Here is a 21,979-nt window from a genome sequence, read left to right as displayed (position 1 = left end):
TGTGACAATAAATCTAAAGCTAAGATCACCTTTCTTTCTTCTGAACTCTAATGGATACTTACAGGCCCAACCTATCAGAGGATAACACCCCCACAACAACCCCCCATCCGAGGAATCAGTTGAGTAAATCTTCTTCGAAATGTTTCTAATGTAATGATGTCCTTTCTTAAATAAGGAGTTCAAAACTGTACACTATACTCTAGTCTCACCAATATCCTATACAACTGTAGCAAAATACTCCTGCTTTTATATTCCATTCCCCTTGCAATAAACAGCAACATTCCATTTGCCTTCCTAATCACTTGCTGTGCCTGCAGACTAACGTTTTGTGATTCATGTCCCTGGATATCCTTTAAATAACTTTTTTTTATTCTTCCTGCCAAAGTGGACATGTTCACATTTTCCCACTCTGAATGCCAAGGTTTTGCTAACTCACTTAGCCTATCTATACCCCTTTGCAGACTCCTTATGTCCTCTTCACAGCTTACTGTCATACCTATTTCTATCAGCAAATTTAGCAACCATGCCTTTGGGTCCTGTCATCCAAGTAATTTATACAGATTCTAAATATTGTGGCCCAGGAACTAATCCCTATGGCACTCCACTCGTTGCATCTTGCCAACCCGAAAATGACCCAGTTATGCCTACTCTGTTGCCCGTTATCTAACCAATCCTCTAGTGTAGGGTTACCCCCTACAGTACAAGCTTTTATTTTTTGCAGTAACCTTTGATGTGGGACCTTGTCAAATGCCTTCTGGAAATCCAAATACACCACATCCACGGGTTCCCCTTTATGCATGGTGCCTGTGACTTCCTTAAAGATTTCTCATAAATTGATCAACCATGTTTTCCCTTTATTTTTTTTCCTTTTTAAAAAAATTTACAGTACCCAATTCATTTTTTCCAATTAAGGAGCAATTTAGCGTGGCCAATCTACCTACCCCGCACATCTTTGGGTTGTGGGTTGAAACCCACGCAAACACGGGGAGAATGTGCAAACTTTCATAGAATTTACAGTGCAGAAGGAGGCCATTCGGCCCATCGAGTCTGCACCGGCTCCTGGAAAGAGCACCCTACCCAAGATCAACACCTCCACCCTATCCCCATAACCCAGTAACCCCATCCAACACTAAGGGCAATTTTGGACACTAAGGGCAATTTATCATGGCCAATCCACCTAACCTGCACATCTTTGGACTGTGGGAGGAAACCGGAGCACCCGGAGGAAACCCACGCACACACGGGGAGGATGTGCAGACTCCGCACAGACAGTGACCCAGCGGGGAATCGAACTTGGGACCCTGGAGCTGTGAAGCCATTGTGTTATCCACAATGCTACCATGCTGTCCTTCACTTGGACAGTGACCCAGAGCTGGGATCGAACCTGGGACCTCAGTGCCGTGATGCAGCAGTGCTAACCACTGCACCGCCGTGCTGCCCTATGTTTTCTCTTTCACAAAACCATGTTAACTCGGCCTCATTGCATTGAGATTATTTAAGTGCTCCGCCATAACCTCCTTAATAATAAAATCCAGCATTTTCCTTATGTCTGATGTTAATCTAACTGGCCTGTAGTTCCCTACTTCCAGTTTCCCTCCTTTCCTGAATAGAGGGGTTGCACTTTCTATTTTCCAATCTGATAGGATCATTCCAGAATCTAGGGAATTTTAGAAAATTAAATCGAATGCATCTACTACCTCAGCAGCTACTTCATTTAGACTCTCGGATGTAGCTGATCAGAACCTGAGGACTTGTCAGTTTTTAGTTCAAATAATTTTCTCAGTAATCTTTCACTGATGATTGTAATTGTTTTAAATTAAAGTCTATTTAACATGGCAAAACTCTCAAAAACGATTTCTGGATAAACACAGTGGATTCCTTCATGGATCATATCTTGGACCATGTTGGCGACTAAAGGTGAGACAAAAATAGAAAGGTACAAAGCGGCAGGGTGGCACAGTGGTTAGCACTGCTGCATCTCGGCACTAAGGGCCTCCCCTTTTCTATGTGGGTTTCCTCCGGGTGCTCCGGTTTCCTCCCACAAGTCCCGAAAGATGGGCTTGTTAGGTGAATTAGACAATCTGAATTCTCCCAGTGTACCCGATCAGGAGCCGGATACAGTAACTTCATTGCAGTGTTAATGTAAGCCTTTTGTGACACTAATAAAGATTTTTATTCCTGATTCGATTCTGACCTTGGATGACTGTCTGTGTGCAATTTTCACATTCTCCCTGTCTCTGCTTGGTTTGGTTTCCTCTCACAGTCCAAAGATGAGCAGGTTAGGTGGAGTGGCCATGCTAGGTTGCCCCTTAGTGTGCAATGATTAGGTGGGGTTACAGGGATAGGGTGGGGGAGTGGGCTGAGGTAGGGTACTCTTTTGGAGGGTCTGTGCAGACTGGATAGACTGAATGGCCTCCTTCTGCACTGTAGAGATTGTATGATTCTATATATGTGATGGTATTTATTACAAGGGGAATAGAGTAAAAAGGTAGGGAGATTTTGTGGCAGCTGTGTAGGGCTTTTGTGAGAGCACATCTGGAATACCATGTACAGTTTTGTTGTCACATGAAAAAGGACAAAACTGCATTCGAGCAGTTCAGAGAAGGTTCACTTGACTCATTTCTGGGATGAAAGGTTTACCTTAGAAAGTAAGGTTGAACAGGTTGCATGTGCGGTGGAGAGACTGTTTTAATCGGGGCATTCAAGAGGGAACCGGATTGTCATCTGAAAAGGAAGAATACCCTGGACAATGGGGAGAAGAGTGGTTCTAGGTAAATAGCTTAGTCTTGTTGGAGGAAACCCTGTTTGGGGTTGGGACCACGGTTTTCTTATGGGACTCAGAAGAATGGTTATGCTTCTCCTGGTTCCAACAGAAAACAAAAAAACTGTAATAACATACCTGCAGGCCCAGTCTGCTTCCAACAAGTATGGCCTAGAAGGGAGACTACCACTGTTTTCCTGCTCAGGTAAATGGGTTAAAATAGTCGATCAACTACCCGAGTAGAGGAAAAAAAAGTTCTGAACAATATTCTTGTTTCTCAGATTTTACTCTGTTTTTTTCTTCTGGGGCCTCAACAAGGCTATTAAGCTGATCTATATATTTAAAGAGGATCTATGGTGGGTGCCCTCGCTAACCATAACTTGAAATGGCAGTTCGCCAGATTAAGGCAGAGAAGGAAGTGTTAAGTGTCCCAGTCCATTTTAACTGCCACCTCCTTCAGTCCGGTTTTGACCCAAGATGGGGAAGTTAAAGATCTCTTCCCCCCCCCCCCCGTCTAATCAGACACTCTACAATACGTGAGTTGCTGCTGAATATAACTTCTGCTAGTATACCAACCAACACGGGAAAGTTTTGAAACACACATGCTCTACATTGATTCAAGTCAGCAAATAGATTGCTGGATAAATATAATTTACTGCGGATGCTGGAATTTGAAACAAAAACAGAAAACACTGGACAATCTCAGCAGGTCTGACAGCATCTGTGGAGAGAGAAGGGAGCTAACGTTTCGAGTCTGGGTGACTCTTTGTCAAAGCTTGCTGGAGGTGAGCGAGTGTTGTTTTTAGCATTCAGTTCTGTAATTGGAGCTATGAAGTTTACCTTGTGCTTTCAGACCTATAATGGGGCCTGTGGCAATAATTATGGGTGGGTATGTGAGAACCGTGAGCTGTTATGCCCACTGTTCCATTCACACCATTGACAGAATCAGGGAATATGGGTCAAGTATGGTAGAAAGCAGATGGAATGTTCAAATCATTTATTCTATCCTGACTATGACCTTTGATTCCAAACTTTAGACGGAGACCTGTTTCCTCTAGCCCTATATCAATATGTTCACATTTTTCTTTCTCAATCATTTTTATCCCCATAAGGCAGAAGAAAGAAGCAAATGGGCTCTGCAGATTCTGAAGCATGGATTCAAATGACAGCTGGGTGGACTGTTCTTGTTCTGAATTTCCATATTCTTATAATCTATAAAGGCTTGTTAGATTAGTACTGGATTTGAGGATAGTTGAGGGATGTGATCTCACAGCTACTGGAAGCTGAACTCAACCTGCTCAGGCTAATTTCACATCCACTCGTGTCTCAACAGCTGTCCGAGAGAGCAGCCTTTGCTCTTTATGCAAAACAGTCAAAGACAATATTCTACATACGATGGCACCTAATCACCCAGAAGTTACACTGCAGTGGAATGCCAGTAGCTGCTGGATGGAACTTAAATGATAACCAACGACAGCTTTGCGGTATAGCATTAAGGAAGTCTGAAAATTGTGAATGTTAATCTGAAACCAAATGTTATACCGGCAATGCTTAATGGACTGTGCCCAGTTTTAACTTGAACCTATTCCAATGATCTAATATTGATGCAATGCTTGGATTTTAGCCTCCAGTATAGAGCTGCTGAGCATGTGCTGAAAATTGTGGCCATGAAATGTCACTTGATACACATGGTGGGATATTACTCCAGAAATTCCTGCATTTTGGTAGTTAATGTAATTTTACTGCTTCATTTACACAAATTGCAGGGTTATCTTTATTAGAGTTTTTTTTGTTTAATATCCTTACTATTACAACAAAGTTATACTAAAGTCAGATATAAAGTTGATAGACCTTGTGTAATGCCAAACCCAATCTGAAAACCTAAACAGCCATTTTTTTCTGACGCCTTTTTATTTACAGATCTTGGAAGATAAATGGGAAGAGCAATGCTGAGATTTAAACAAAGATGACTGGCTTTAGCTAGTTCTTCTGTTTTCTCATTTCACAGTGAGTGTGTAGTTCAGATCTGGCAAACACTTGGAAATCCTCGTCTTCAATGAACTGTTCTGGTCTTCACACCGAGGCAAATTCCATACTTCATCATTATCAAATAGACAGCAGCTGTCTTCCCTCCATCTTCACAATACTTTGACACAAGGCTTTTCCCATGAGGTTAAAAAATGTTCCAACATCAAAGACCACCAAGCAGCAAGAAAATGCACTTTTATAATCAAGCATAAAATGAGCATTCATCTAACTGCTAATAAAAGTGAGATCAGAAGTTTACCAGATTGTTTTAGTCATGCTATTTCTAAATATTCCACTTAATGTATTATAAATCCTATGTGTTTTACAACTTCAGCTTTCCCAGCCAAGTCAAATTTAAATCAGTTCAGCCCAAAAGCCAAACAAACAGTGAACTTGGAAAACATAGGAAAGCTGATTGCTGCAATTTTTTAATATGAAGTGAACCTAGTAAATATTTATAAATTATGAAAGGTTACACAACTGAAAGTTTTCAACTATGATTCGAATGAACAAACTCAAATGTCTTTTTATGACAGATGAACAGACAGTGGGGCGATTAAAAGATTATCTCCCAGCCAAGAGATTTTCCAATTGTTCCTTTAGGATGTGGCTGGGCTGTGATCGGGCTAGGAACGTCACCTCCGGAGGCAGTTTGGAGGTTTCCAGAGGCAGGCAAGCGCAGAGGCTGACTGTTTAGAAGGTCTGCCTTGGTCACCTGACACTTGGGACCAGTTTTATAAAACGCTACTAGGCCCTCTAGCCTCACCTCCGCACCCTCTCCACCCTATTCTCCCTCAATGCCACCTCACAAATACCTCCATAGCAACTCGCCCAGTATCCACTATGCAGACCTCAGGAGCCACGTGGACATGAAAACAAAAATTTAAACTTCTAACAGTATAAGAGACACATTTGACACTGAAAAAACTCATTCATGACATCCAATTTCCTCAAGTGGTCAATCAGTCATAACATTTTGGGAAAAGTGTATTTGTTGGAAATGGGGGTAGAACCGCTACATCCGGGTCTTGTCTGACCTTTTTAAAAGGTCTCCGGAATCATCATCACTCTGCAAAAATCTGGTCCAGCATAACTGGGTGCAAAACAAAAAGGGAACTTTCCTCTTGTTACTATCCCAATTACAGGTATTAAAGGTATACACTTTTATGGGTAGCTGAATTCACAGGGTTGAGGTAATGATCAGTCATGATCTAATTTAATTGTGGAACAGGTTAAAGAAACTAATTGGTGTACTCCTCTTCCTATGGACTGGAGTTTACATTCCCCCATTGGTGGGGCTGAAGTCAGGGATTTTTGGAAAATCCAGCAGGTGGTCTACCTGATGCCTACCTGCCTGCTACCAACCTGCCTGAAACGTTATGAGGAACTTGGGAGATCCAAATAGTAATTTAAGGGCCTCATCCCACTTCCACCATATTTCACCTATGGCAAAAGGAGACACATACCATGTAGGAAGTTCAGCAGCTTTAGCTGAATGGACTAGTATTGGTCAAGGAACTGAGGGGTGGCAGTCTGGAGGGAAGGCACTTAAACAGCCAACACACTTTTCAAGCGAAGTGGATTACGTCCTTAAAAAGCCATTCCAGTCATTCATTTCTGATCCGAAAAAAAAATAGGCCAGAGGCATCACAACAAGAGGCTACCTATTAGGTGTAACCAACAAACTAAGTCTTGAAAATATCCTGACCTGAATGGGGAGCATTCAAGAAATATTATGTGCTGCTGGCCACCACCTCACCATCTACCTACTCATCAATCGATCATTGCTGCTATTGCCCCTCAACTACTGCTACCTCCTGACCTGGTCACCCTGTTCCCATCACTCCATCTTCCCGTTACTGCGACACATGGTGTCTCTTTCCACACTCCATGCAAGTGAATAGCCTCTCCCCAGTGTGAATTCGCTGGTGTTCACTGACGCCAGTTGATTTCCTGAAGTCAGTCCCAGTTAATTGAGGGCTGCTGCTACCATTGCAGTCGCTGGATCCTCTATCCTGTTCTGCTCAATGGTAATGATGCTCGAGAACCAATTATAGGTGCACCATTAATTGACGGAGATTGATCTCACCCTATACCTGCCACCATCATTGTGTCCCCTGCCCCACACAAACACACTTACCCCATAGACAGAGGGTGGGATTCTCTGTTGACTGACGCCAAAATCGGGAGCGGCGATTGAGCGGCGAATAGCTCCCGATGCCGAAATCACAGCAGGCGCCAGTTTGGCATTGGGTCACAATGCTCCGGCCCCCCCAAATCGGAGTTATTGCGACACATGCTGCGCGTAGTTACAACCGCCTCTGCATGTCATTATCTGGCCCACCCGCGATGCTCTGCCTCAGATGGGCCGAGTTCCCGACGGCGCTGTCCACGTGTGCTCTCAACAGTTGTGAGCCTGGCATGGTGGCTGTGGAGGGAGAGAGGGCGTACAGACAATGTCCAGCACTGCCATTAGTCGTCAATAGTCGTGCTGCTGACAGGGGACGGGGGGGACGGGGGAAGGGGGGGGGGGGCGGTCGGGAGGTGGGCTGTAGGGTTGTGGTGGAAGGGTCCACGGTCCACATCGACCCCACAACCGGCGACATATTTCCGGATGCGATCGGTGCGTATGTGGGGGATGGAAGCTCCCCCTGCGGCTGCAGCTCGTTAACCCTGCACGTGTTCAGCATGGACCCGGTAATTGTCCCACCGTTTTTTGCCTGTTCCATGGGTGTTGCACGCGGAGCCGGTGCTAGCCCCTCACCAGTAGCAGAATTGGTGCGGTTGTGGCACCGATTTTTCCATCGTGGAACTACATCAGCAATTAGATGCAGGAATGGAGAATCCAGCCCAAAGTGTTTTAAATTCTTGGCTTCTCAAATTAAAAAAGGTTAGCTGACTACCACTTCTAAAACAGCTCAGTTGGTGAGGAATCATTGATTGACTTCTTTTCTGGGGGCAAGGTTCCTGCCCCGATATAAAAGTAGGCTCGAACTTAACTCAAAGAAATTGTTCAGCAATGAGGCCTAGATTGTGCGGCGAGTCTGAGGTCTCATCATGGTCAGGCTGTCGACCTTGGCGAATGGTTGAGCGAAGTGGGGGGCAGGGTTTGACAGGTCAAATGCACAGGGGGATGTGGAGGAGAGGTGCATTCATCAGACCAACTGGCCTTGCTGGGATGCCTGGAGACCTGTCCTAGTCCTCTCCGATTTCAGGAAAAATCCGAGCAGCTGCAGGCAGAGGACCTAAATTGGCCAGTTAAGGAATTCAATTGACCCACATGCGAGTGGGTCATCTGACATCTTCCCCGCTGTAAGTAAAATACCCTTTGGGTGGTGGGGGAAGGCGATTGGCATGACATTGTTGCCAATTCCACACCCACCTGCAGGGTGTCATTTTGCCCCAAGGCAAGTGCGATATTTAGGCCCATAAATTATCACCACCTTTTCAATAATGTTCTTTTCAAAAGAAAACATTGCAGCCTTCACGAAGAAACCGAGAGCGTTATTTAACATCCTGCCTTTTTGGATGGAGTTAAAAATTCATTCTGACAATACATCATGTCACATGTGAACAATTTAAGACTTTCTCTCTTCCAATTAGCATTCACATAAATGAAAACAAAGGATTGTTTTCTGATTTTATCCTGTGCGGTTGTATTTTCCACTGTGCTCTGTTTTGCAGACTTTGCTATTTTTATGAGCAGGGAGACACATTCATGCACCAAATTGTTACCACAAAACATAAGGTCCTGAATGGATGAATCTGAAAATACAATGAACCTCGGAATGTGATTTATTGAATTCTGCTTTTCAGTTTTTTTGTGGCGAATGCAAACTAAAACTTCTCAGGTCGACAAAATCTTGATTTACTGCTATGTAACACTGTGTGAAACCTTATTATCTTAATAACATCTCGCAACACAATGACGTGCATTGTAATTATAAAGCACTGTTCAGATATTTTGTGCCCCACAAACATATTACACTACAATTCCACATCCACAATTCACCATATTAAATTGTGTTATCTTCCTCATTTATATCATATGGGCCTACTGACTTTTTAATTTTTCAATTAAAAAAAATGTAACTTGGATTTATATAGTTTCTCTGACAATTTTTGGATGCCTTAAAGTGCTTCAAACCCAATGCAGTGCCTTGGAAATGTAGTCAATGTTGTAATATAGGAAGTAAAATTATATATTCAGGGCGGCACGGTGGCTAGCACTGCTGCCTCATGGCACCGAGAACCCAGGTTCAATCCCAGCCCCAGGTCACTGTCCATGTGGAGTTTGCACATTCTCCCCATGTCTGCATAGGTCTCATCCCCACAGCCCAAAAGATGTGCACAGTAGGTGGATTGACCACAAATTTGCCCCTTAATTGGAAAAAAATAATTGGGTACTCTAAATTTATAACAAAAAACTATGGGCGCAATCTTCCCAAAAGGGAACAAAGTCCCCTAGCGAAAGCGTTCAGCTCAGTGCCGAGAAACACGTGGCTATTCAACGCTACTCATGTTGAATAAGGGACCTGAATGGTGAACGCGCGGCCTAAGCTGCAGATAGCCCTGTTTTTTACAATGAGGAGCTCCGCTCGCCGGAACTGCCCGTTGTAGCGAGAGGTTGGGACGGCATTTTTAAATGGCACCCCAATCTCCGAGGACCACAAATAAAATCCCCGCGCCCCACCCTTCTAACACCCAGGGTGGCCCAATCGCACGCGCACAAAAAATGCCAGCTTAGCACTGCCAAGGTGCGAGACAGGCACTGCAAGGGTAACCTGGTGGCACCAGCAGTGCCAAGGCACCACCCTGCCCAAAGGGCATGCAGCTGGGGGCTTCCGATCCCCTTGGAGACCCCAATGAATGCCATTCCGTCTGGTCCCAATTTGTGGGGGCCAGTACCAAATGACGCTCATCCAAGGTCTCCGAGGTGAAGAGATTGAATCCCAAAGCCTCAGGTACCTTGAAGATCTGCACATTAGAGTAAGGCTTACTGCCTCGCTCAAATATGCAGTTTGTCATAAAGTGACCCCGCCCATTGTGGGCGGGATTCTCCTTGTAACGTCTCGTAAGTTTGCGCCGAATCTCACGAGCTGTTGGGAGCACGGTGAATCCTGGGAGTGGGGTCTCCCGGCTTTCACCGGCCACACTGCGCCACAACGAGATGCTTTTCTGGCGCCGCGTGGCTGGAAGATCGCGCCCTATATATTCATTAAATTTCATTCATCTTTCAAAGCAAATTTATGCTGTTTGGGTGACTGGTTCAGAGAGTTGACAGTAAAAACTTACAACTGGTCAAAAGAGATGGAAAGTGACAATTGCTGTCCAGTATTTGGATATGTTGGTCAAAACATATGTGCCTCAGTACAATACACAAAAATTAAATATATTTTATTAGCAAAAAGCTTTGCAAAGATTTTTTTGCAGTATGCAAGAGCTTTTTCTTGTGTTTTTTGCAGTATGCTACAACTTTCCATTTTAAATGGTTTGTTTTTATGGTTCGTTCCTTTTCAGCATTCCTCCTTTGTGTGGTATTTTAATGTTTGCTGGATGCTTCTATACCCAAACCACTCATCAAGAGCTGTGTGTGAAAATGCCATGTTTCCTGCATTAGTTCATCATTTTGACAGTTGCTGTTCCCTCACAATTGTAGGAATAGCACACGTTACATGGCCCTCATTAAAACTGAGTGTACAAAAGCTCCCCTCTGTCGAGAATGGTGTTTGCTACAGCATGTTTTTCATATAACTTGCAAAAACAATCAACTAACATAACCTCAATCTACTCTAACTGTGCATACATGTTAGAAGATACAGTATGATACACTGCAGACCAAGATGTTCTGCAGGTTTCGCTCAACATCTGGTGAAGACACCATTCCTTTAGGATTTTGCCAGTGTCCCACCATAATTTCACCAAGTTACCTACAGGCAGAATACCAACTGAATGCATCAGCATGCAAGTGAAGTTTTAAAAGTAAACATTCTAGGATTTCAATTTTTGTTGTTGGCTTTTTGCACTGTTTCAATTCCAAGGTGAATCTGTAAATGCTCCACATGGCAATGAATAGGAAACTCACTGTCCAGTGAACCATGAGAGTAAATACTTTCCCTACCGCTGTTTGGCACCGAGGCATTCTAAATTTAAAAACTGCAATGCTTTCCTCAGTGTAAATCAAGTTGCGTGACGGTGAGTTGGTGTTTTTATGCCAATACCTTCAATACCGTTTAATTAAAAGATATATATTTCTGCACTATTGGACGTATACTCCTGGATTTTAATCTGGAGGTGCGCTTTGAACGGGTCCATGGGGGTGGGGTGGCACCTCGGTGTTCTACTCATTCCCACAGGTTTGAGGGTAATAAGTGCAAATTATGATAAGTGGTGTTTTAAATCATCCTGTCTGAAATAAGCTCAAATAGGTTTAAAATAAATGAAAATGTTACTGTTCTTCTTTAATGCATTAACTACAGCTTCTTGAAAGTGGTTATCATGGCCATTTTCTTGTGAAAAAAATAAGCTAAGCAACAGGGGTTCTGGTAGTAAAAAGAGTCTTTCACAGGTTTGTTATCGTACTTCAACAGACCTAGCACTGCAGATCGCTGTCTGGTTACAGCACCCTTTTAACTGGCCAATTGAGCCGATTAAGTGACTTCAAAGTCCACAAAGGATTCTTTTTTCCAGGGAATATTTCAACACAGATACTCTATGAAGATTAGGCAAATGGATACCTTCTTGCGTCATTGCAAAGTAAAATGCAGCTGAATACATCAAGGCCAGAGGTAAACAGTATAATGAGGAACTTGAAAATTCATTTTGACATAATTCCAGTAAGCACTAATTTAAGTGCAGGAATGAATGATATGCTGTGTCACTTATACTGTTATCTTAACTTGGAACACAAAAGTATTACATGATTTGGATCATATGCAGTCCATTTTTGGCTTGACAAGCAGTGCAATTATTACTCCCCGTCAGCATTCCAACTGAAATGTGAGATCTTGAGACACAAATGTAATCAAGCAAACATCAAGTAATCAAGTTTAGGATGTTGGAAGTAGCTCAGAGGATGAGTTCAAGCCTCAACTATTTTATCTGAACAAAACCTTATGTTTCACGAAAGAGAGCAATGACAGCAGCAGTGATGCCATTGGCAGTAATTGTTTTTTGTCCAACCCCTGGGCTTGGAAAACAGAGTTCAAGAAAAGAATGCTGTCACTGGAGGGAATAATATATTCCCTTAATCCATTCGTATTTTCTGTCAATCTGGATTGGTTTTTCCAAGTTGGAAAATAGCAGTCCCAACTCTGAACTATGCAAACTAACCAATAAAACAAAATAGGCGAGATTCTCCGTTGGGAGACTGAGAGCGTAATTTAACGGACAAATTTCTAAGTGTGATTTTGCATGTGATTTGCAGGGCGTTTCTCGATTCTTCCCAAGATCTCACCATGTGTCTTGCTTTTGTCTTGCAGGATCACCATCAGACCATGCCGGCCCTTCTGGGGTATCCCGGCCCCAGTCACAACCCCAACACACCCGGGAGGACAGGTCCGGAGACAACACTGACTTCTCGGCACTGCATTTACTGCACCCTCCACCATCGCAGAGAGTATCACCTCGGTGGGGCATTTTAGTGAGGAGGCTACTGGGTCACCTTCTAGTGAGCATGCCATACATGCTGCAGTACATCAGGTGGACGTAGGAACTCCAGAGGGAACGGACAATCATAGGGCTGCCCAATCCCAGGAAACAGCTGGTATCACGTTTCTGGAAAATATGATCCAATCACTGGTAGAGATGCAGACACAAAGCCAGGATCTACAGGAGGGGGTGTCAGCAACTTTCCAGCACCTGCAAGTGCAGCTGGACAAGTTCAACTTCAGGTGCATGAGATGGTACAACAATGCGTGGTACCCAGGCCAACACTGAAGAGTTGCCATCCGCGGTAGAAGCCATGGCTTGGGGCACATTGTGCGGTCAATGGCTGAGGCTTTGGAGAAGGGAGCCCAGTCACAGGCAGCAATGTATCTGGCCAGCATGGACATTGCTGCGGTGCTCCAGAGCTTGGCCCAGTCACAAAGGGTCATGGCTGAGAATGTAGAAAGTATTGGCTGGACGCTGTCTGACCTGGGCCAGCCACTGAAGCACATGACCTAGGCAGTGACAGACATGACACACTCGCTGAGGGATGTGGCCCAGTCTCAGTGCGCCATGGTTGAAGGCTTTGAGACACTGGTTGAGATGAGGGCTGTCCTCCAGGATTGTCAGCGGCAGGGGACAGTGGAGCCTCCGGAGCTCACTCCTGCCTCACCTCCATCCTATGAGTAGTCCAGGGGCCATCGAGCGCCCTGAGGGAGGAGGTAGTGATGGGGCCCATGCCAGTGCCTCCCATAAAGGAGGAGCTGGAACACCTCAGCGCTTCTGAATACCCCCCCCCCCCCCCCCCCCCCAGACACTGTGGCATCTAATGGGCAGCGGGAAGAACAGTGTGTCACCTTGTCACCTGTAACACCCAATAGTCAGCACATCGAAGTCCAGGCTGCCAAAGGTATCTCAGGTCAGAAAGTGAAACACGCAGCAGGCCGCCTCCATGTCTGATGTGCTGTCTGGGGTCACACCTACAAGAACAGTAGGCCATGGAAAATAAGGAAGCTAGAAGTTAGTTAAGTTGGCATGGGTGCAGCAAATAGGTTAGAGTTAGAGGTCAGGGCACAACAATTGTATATAGTCATGATTCACCTTTTCACCAACATTCCTTCCTGCCTCAATCTTCTGTCTGAAGGGTGGCTGGGGTGAGTGTAGATGGTGTGCCGGGTGGGGGGTGAGGGAGGTTGGTGGTGTGGGTGTTGGAGGATGACATGGAGCAGGACCCCCAGGACATTTGAACGTTCCACCTGGGATCACCCTCAGAGGGGGCAGGGATGGGACCAGGGGTGTGAGGCCACCGTGTAGGGCAGCTTACCCAGTGAGTGACCCATCACCGCTCACCATCTCCATAACCCCCCCCTCCCCCCCCCCCCCCACCCTTCCCTCTGCTGCATGATGTTTTGCAGTACACAGCAGGCCAGCACCATCTTCAAGATCCTCCTGGGGCTATATTAGGGGGAGGGGGAGTCCTCCCCAAGTAAGCTGTGACTCCAGCAGAAGTGCGTCAACAACAGCAGCTGCAGCAGTTAGACATTGAGCATTGCTGGCTGTACTCTGAAATTCATTCTCTGCAGTGGGGGAAAGAGAAGACATGTTAGCAAGATGAGTATTCCTTTACCCATCTAAATCGTACAGGCTACATGGTGACCCAAAGTTACACTTCAGCTCCACCCTCCAATGTCCCTCCCAAACCCATCCACACTGCTCAGTCACTCCCCCTTGACATGTTGCCTTCGACACTGCATCCTAGTCCCCATCGGTGAGTTGCACCGGGGAGCCTATATCCTTTCTATCCATCCCTGGCCACAGGGGTACCCATGGTTTCCGTAACCCATGTCAGTGTTAGGCTCTGCTGCCCCTGTACTGTTTCCCCATTGGGGTCTACTGTGGATGTCCTAATTGGGTGGGCCATGTGCTATCCCGCCGCAAGGTGGCACCTGGTTGTGTGGTGGAGAGGGTCGCCGTGTGCCACCAATTGCCTCCATGCTTAGAGGCTTGTGTGTGAGCAGGTGCAACAAATGGGGGTGAGGCAGGGAAGTGTGCATTTGCTGGGAGCGTAGCTGCAGTGTGATGTGGGTTATGGGTGTGACACACCTGTTGGAGGGTTGAATGGGTGGGTTCAGGGGCACAGTTGACAGGCAGGGCTTGGAGACAGCTGGTGGTCCTGTGGGGTGGGCTAGCTGATACCTTCTCTCTCCCCCTCAGCAGCCATGGAGCCCAGTCCCCATTTGTAAATACCTGTAATAAATCTTAGAGCGTGACTTCCACCTGAGAGGGACAGACCATCATGGAGGCCAGTAGCATAGTGGGTCATATTTAAATGTATGCAAATGCCGGTTTAGCATGCTGTCGTCAGGGTGCAGCACAACCCTCATTGTCGCCACCAGTGAGGGACTGGCGAATGGCATCCGACACGAGCCTCTATTTTGGTCGGACGCCCGATTCTCTGCCTAATCACGGTTTGTGGCGTTGAAAGGCGGAGATTTTCTCCTAATAATACTGTATTTGTTTTCTGCTTTACCTTGTATTTATTGCAAATGAACTGGAATATTGTCTATTGGCGATGACAACCTTTTGTAGTTAGTACAATTTCAGACAAAGATAATGCATAACCATAAGCGTTTAGAAAGCTTTAGCAATAGTTTGCAAAGTATCATGGCTTCTGTTATGTCTGTAGACCTTCCAAAGTTTTACCAAGTTCCCCTAGTAATCACACAAGAAGTCCAAGTGCCAGATGTAATCAAACACTTGCTAATATGCCATTATCGGCCATGATCTAGTACTTTTGCCAGTAATTATCTTGGTTTTCTAACCCAGGTTGTAGTGTTCTATTTGAATCCAATTTTGTCCCTTCATACTGAGCATCATATATCTCGCTCATCCTAATCCTTTCTCCATGCACTCAACATTAACCAAGACTGATGTTTTGTTTTCACGAGCAAGCAAAGCTCTGAGGCTTAAACTCCAGGAATCTTTACCTCTGTAAAAGCATTATTTTTAATTATTGTAAATAATAATTGAGTTCATGCACAATAAATGTCCACCAGGGATTATGTACATATTGCAGAACTGGTTATGAAAAAAAACTGTACACCAAGAACTGGATGTGGAGTTAAACCAAAAGAATTCGCCTTGGTGAAAACTGAATTCTAGTCACCCAAAACAGAAAAGTAAATTGTCAAATAAATCACAACACAATTAGAATTTCTGATGTAATTTACTTAAAAGATCCAAGTGGTTAGCTTCTTTGCATTCATTCACAGCATTGTGTCTTTGATGTGAAAGAGATAGTTCGTTCCATTGTACAGTTTATTTTATGATCAACTTTAACGTGCAAAGTGAGCACATCTTCCGCGGTATGACCCACAATATTTTTTCCATTTTGTTAATTTGTCTGAGATTCGCTCCTTTAAAAGGGTTAATCAGTATTGTTGTTGGGGTGAGGAGATCGGAGGGTGGATATCCTGTCGAAGGGCTTAAAGATCAGTGGGTGAGAGTGATCATGGAATGAAGCATCAGATTGCCAGTTTGTCCAATGAAAAATTAATGGTGTCAAAATGGCTTGCCGTTTAAATCTGACATGTTGAGCTAGAATTCCAGAGCAGAATCAAATGTAATACTGTATACAGAAGTTGTGTGGTGTAATCACCAGTTAATGGAGTAATTGGACCAGTGCTCAAAGCACACTACAAATCAGGAAATATCAATGCAATGAATGTTTTTGCACAGCCCAAAAGTGATATACTTCTCTGTGCAAAGTTAAATCTGATGATACATTTATGGCAAATGAGGTAAATAAAATAAAATAAACTTTATAGTAAGTTTAAGAAAAATTTCAGGTTTTTTTGCAGAAAGGCTCCAATACAAATCACTGTATTCCAATGGTTATAGCTACATGGTCAATTTTTTTACCCGTTCATTGAGCAACAATTTCTTGATTTACAAAACAGTTTATGCAGAACCCATAAGTACTTGCCCAATGTATTTGCTTCATCTGATTAGCACTTTGTCGCTGGACTATTCTCAGGGCTTGTAAACGGCAACAACATACAAATGACTGAATTCATACTTCACTTTGTTTATTACGGTGCTTGCAGAAACCTGATTTATGTTTGCTAGGAGCAGTGGAGCTTCTCTGCAAAACGAAGGATTTTGTTAATTTAATCTATTGGTGTACGGACCTGTGGGTTACGCTGTCTTCTATTGTATATGCATTCTGTTACCAAGTCACAGAATGTCACCTACGGGTTAGATGTGCACAGACAATACATGCAAGTTCTTCAATATTTTGATAAATTTTTATTTTAAAAATAGAGTTTAAGGTAACAAAACCTTACGTGGAAGTACCACCAAAGTGTGTTACTGTCTTGACAAAGGACTTTAAAGTAAATGTCACAGTAAGCACTGGCACTCATAATATAGCTGGGTCAGAGTGTATATATTAGATTTTAATTGTTTATAGACCTAAAAGAAAGATATTTAGTGCTTTGGGTACTCCAGTTCCCATATTTTTCATAACTTACTTAAATGTTTAAATGCTCTGTCAAATCATTGCATGAAAGATTTATAGCCATGTTGTTCCAAGCACTCTGGGGCTTGGTGGGTCAAGCAGATTGTTCCACACACTGCTTTAGCCGTCTATTTCATAACGCAAATATAAGTGTATGAAAAAGAAGCAAATGACTCAGATATAATCTATTTTTGTGCTTATATATATGCATTAATGACAGATTTGATGGGCAGTATTAAATGTAGGCAACGGGGTCTCGCCTATTGGCTGAAGAACCAGCAAGAGACCCGTGTCACCTCCTTTCAGGAAGGCCCGCAGAACTGAATGCCAATCAGACATATTAGTAGAAAGTGGCAGCCCCAGGATCATGGACCGATGAGGCAGAGATTCTGTCCTCTGAGACCGGCAAGACAATCAGCAGCCAGCAGCTGTGTGTTACTCGGCAGCGTCATCAGGAAGGAGGTGTCTGCTGTCGGTAATGCACCCAGCCAAGTTCCAGGATTGTTAAGGGGCCCAGGCAACAAGTGAGCAATGACATGAGGGATCACAGGGTGGGGTTGAGTGGGAAGGAGGAAAAGGTTTGGACAGTAAGGATGGTGGTGGTGGGGTTATTTTTTAGTGGAGCCCTTTTTCTGATGCTAGGTCCTTCAGTCAGGCACTGGGTACCTTTGAGGAAAGGATTCCCCTCCTCACTGCTGGAAACCCACAAGCAACCCCGACAGGGTTTGCCTTTTGAACTTCGAATGTGCCACGCCCCTCCGCCCATTTTTGGGTCATTACGAGCAGGTTCAGGCAGTCCACAAGCTTCCCACCCGAGAACTAATCAGGGCAGAGGTGGTAAGGCATTGGGGACACCCCAACCACTACCCCACCCAATTAAATGACCCCTTGCCTTAAATATTCCCAAATATTCCAAGCACACCTAACAGTTGCTAGGCAGGAATTGCTAAAAGGAGCATTGACATACATAGAACATAGAATATAGAACAGTACAGCACAGAACAAGCCCTTCAGCCCGTGATGTTGTGCCGAGCATTGTCCGAAACCAAGATCAAGCTACCCCACTCCCTGTCATTCTGGTGTGCTCCATGTGCCTATCCAATAACCGCTTGAAAGTTCCTAAAGTGTCCGACTCCACTATCACAGCAGGCAGTCCATTCCACACCCTAACCACTCTCTGAGTAAAGAACCTATCTCAGACATCCCTCCTATATCTCCCACCCTGAACCTTATAGTTATGCCCACTTGTAACAGCGACATCCACCCGAGGAAATAGTCTCTGAACGTCCAATCTATCTATACGTCCACTCTATCTATCCCCTCAACATCTTCTTCAGAAAGTACTTGGTAATCCTTCTGTGTTTGCATGTGAAACACTAGATGCAACAACACCGCACTGTGAAAGATCAGTGCAGTTACATCAGTTGTTTTGGTTCTTCTCTCCATCTCCATTAACAAAGACTGTGCCTTGTTAAAAAGCAACAAGAAAAACACACTACTGAATTGTTAAAAATATTTGTTGGTGTTCCATTTATTATGTCAAAGGAAATATTTACGAAAACTGTATGCTCGTCACTTTGAAACAGCAATTTTCTTCCAACAAAGAAACTCTTGTAGGTACCTCCAAATCTGCTGTGAGTGGACAGTGGGTGGGTGGGGGGGGGGGGGGGGGGGGGGGGGGGTGACATGGGAGTGGGGGAGTGTGGGCTGAGTATTAGGCCATTCATTGCTTCCCTGTGTTTGCGAACTTCCATCTTTACCACTGTGAATTAAAGTTGGATATTTTAAGTTTATTTTATAACCTAGTCGCGATATTGCTAGCATCAAATGGCTTGGGGCATCGTGATCATCACCACCGTTGACATTTTTAGGGGAAAGTGCAAAATAATAATGTTGATGTGAGGAAATCTGCATTCCATGAGCAAGTCATAGAAAGTCATCCACTGAATGTACAAGGATTCGCACAAAGGTAAGATAAAATTAGGATCGATTTTTATTCTAACATTAGAGTTTAAGGTAACAAAATCTTATCTGGAAGTACCATGAATGTGTATTGCTGAGGATGTTAAACTGAATGTCACAATCTCTAATCCTGCTGATGCTAGTGAAATAGCTGAATCAGAGAGTAAATATTAGATTTTAATTGTTTATAGACCTAAAACAAAGATACTCAGTGCTTTGGGAACTCCATTTCCCATATTTTTCATAACTTACTCAAATGTTTAACTGCTCTGTCAAATCATTTCCATCTCGGGCCTCAGCAAGCAAAGTGTATGTCCTTACCTTTCAGACTAAAGAACACTGAAATTGGCAGCGGAAGGATCAAGAAGTAAATGTAAATTAGTGGTGAATTTGAGGTCAAGTCGGGTACAGACAAATGAAATAAAATAAAATAAAGGCTGGATTAAGAGAGGGAAGAGGACAAATATAACAAATGTAAAAAAAAATTAAAATGTCCAACAATTCAAACCTGAAGAAATTAGATTGTACACCTATAAGATTGACCGACAATGATTAATATTGGATGTCATCAAAAGGATAGTTAGGCCGGAATTTTCCATCAACCCCTCCGCATACCCCATGGGTTCTCACGTGGCAGGTCTGATGAGTCACTAAAACTTCTGTTCGTATCGGTCGGACCGCCCATCATCTCCAACACCATCAACTTGTGCAGTAACTTTTAGTTTTTCTCCATTTAGATAGCAGTCAGCTCCTTAATTCTTCCTACGTTATCAAATGCCTTTTGGAAATTCAAATACACTCCACCCTCCGCCTACTGGTACCCCTTTATTCAACCTGCTTGTTGCAACCTCAAATAACTCAAATAAATTTGTCAGACATGATTTCCTTTCACAAAGCCATGTTGACTCTGCTTGATTGTATTATGATTTTCTAAATGGCTTGCCATCAACTTTGCAACAGCAGTGTTTAGGGTTCCTGCTCCGCCAACCTTTCTCATTTTTCTGAAAACAGCCGGAAATGAAAATGGAGGTGGTACTTCCTCCTTTGCCTCTCATTGACCATGTTTTTTGAATCCCTGATTCCCTGAGATGCCAAAACGGGACCACAAAATCTAACACACAGGTGCATATCCAAACCACTGTGCTCTGCAATTTGTGGCAGAGAATAAGTTGGACTTGGGAATCTGTTCCAATGACTAGCACTAACCTTCTCCTGATGATGGATTGAAATTTATTTGGGAAATCCCCATGCTCACAAGAATGGGAAAAATTGATATCCTAGCCTGCTGCGATTGAATCCTTAGTGCTACCTTTCTCTGACTGATGTAAAATCTGTGGTTAAATGTACAGAGAACCAGTTTATGCCACAAAGCAAGATTTACAGCACTATTCACTGGGCAGGGTTTTAATAAATGGGCTCGTTTGCAGATTGTTGCTGTTGCAGGCTATGACCTGACTATATCTTCTGCCTCAGGATCACTGGTAGGGTTCCTCACTGGTAGGGGTCATCAGCTACATCCTCAGAGTAACACTTGTCTCCAAACCGCCACCTGCTCACTTTGCAGGTGTGAATATCTGTGGAAGATGTGACTGTGGCAGAATAAAAACATTATGACAGCTTCCAGAATATCATGCAGACAGGCATGAAAACCCTCTGCTAGTCACATAGCAGCTCAACACTGAAGACATGTAAGTTTTTTCAATTGACAAATGTTCCTGGATGCTTTGCGGGTACATGGATTGCCACATGTGTAGTCTATGGCTCCTTGTATCAGCGGGAATCCAGTTGTTAGAGCAAACATGAAAGCTCTCTGTCTGACTGGCCTCATCAATGTCAATGTGGACATAAAGCAGCAGGCTTGGCAAACATGGTATTCATCATTCAGAAGATGCAAGTCCTATGAGCATAAGCTTTTTCCATAGGCAGAGAAATAACTATGCAATTCACTTTCAAGGCTTTCCAGCTCTCACCGTAATGACCCGAGTGGGTTCCACAAAGACCCTAATGCTAGCTGTGTAACTGGCCAACCTAGCAAAATCTGATATCGCAATACTTCTCCTGGGTAGCATGGGTGTGGTGTCGGGACCCACATTTGATCTTAACATCTTGTCCCCACCCAAAAAGTAAAACCTGCTCATATCAATAAATAAGAAAATGAGAAATCTCACAAGGACATTAAAGGTCAAGGATCTTTATTGGGATGTTGTAATACTAATTTATTGTATTTCAGCTGGACTCTTCTGTGAACAGATCCCATAATTATTTTATTCTACCAACTGGCACTCTTTCCTGGTAATAAAATTGAATCATCTACAGAAGGAGGTATATTGGTAACATCCATGATGTTGCCAATAAGCCTACTTTGGCCTTGGCAGTGTGAAGGGAAAAACACATTTCTTAAAAATGTACATGACATGATATGCAACAACTTATGACATGAACCAAAATTGCATAGATAAGACCTGCGACTGGAAAATACCAAACTATGGAATCAATCCAGCAGATAAATGATATAAAACAAATAAATAATGGAATGTTAATAATATCTGCTCAGTACCATAGAAAAAGAAAAAGAAACACAGAGGGGAGTTTTGCTCACCAGAAGCACAGCAAGGTGATCAGTCAGAGAATCGAGTGAAATTTGCAGTTTGTGATTCCTCATTGTTTGCTTCCATGTCCTCAGTCCAAATTGGCCCCAGCTTGCACTCCAGTCAACTGGGTGCTAGTGGGAAAAGTCACAGGAGCAGCTCAGTCCAGGCTGGAAATGGGGATGGGGTGCCAATTGCAGAGGGGTTGCAGGGTTCAATTGAAAGGGTTCAACTGGAGGTGGGGATAGAAGAGGGGGCAAGAGGTTATCAACTGTGAAACAGGGGTGGGAGTGGTGGGTTTTATTGTCGGGTAAGGAGGTGGTTATTCATCGATGTGGGAGGAACACAAGGGTAGCCTTCTATTCTGGGGGCTGGGTCGAAGACAAGGGTTTGGGGGATGCTGCTCTGAAGCCTTATGATGGCGAGTGGGGTGGAAGAGGCCCATGGTTGGGGGGAAATCACAGGCCCGAGCGC

At 44.0% G+C, this 21,979-nt stretch overlaps 1 protein-coding gene across 2 annotated transcripts in view; it reads right to left on the bottom strand.

Annotated features, from left to right (window-relative positions):
* The window catches only part of LOC119963370 (protocadherin Fat 4), a 365,380-nt gene that overhangs the window by 193,117 nt on the left and 150,284 nt on the right, over nt 1–21,979 (bottom strand). The gene's annotated exons all lie outside the window — the stretch shown is intronic.

Source organism: Scyliorhinus canicula, chromosome 3 (assembly GCF_902713615.1).
Source record: "Scyliorhinus canicula chromosome 3, sScyCan1.1, whole genome shotgun sequence".
Classification (NCBI taxonomy): domain Eukaryota; kingdom Metazoa; phylum Chordata; class Chondrichthyes; order Carcharhiniformes; family Scyliorhinidae; genus Scyliorhinus; species Scyliorhinus canicula.
The sequence above is the reverse complement of the archived record's forward strand: the minus strand, read 5'-3'. Positions and strand labels throughout refer to the sequence as shown.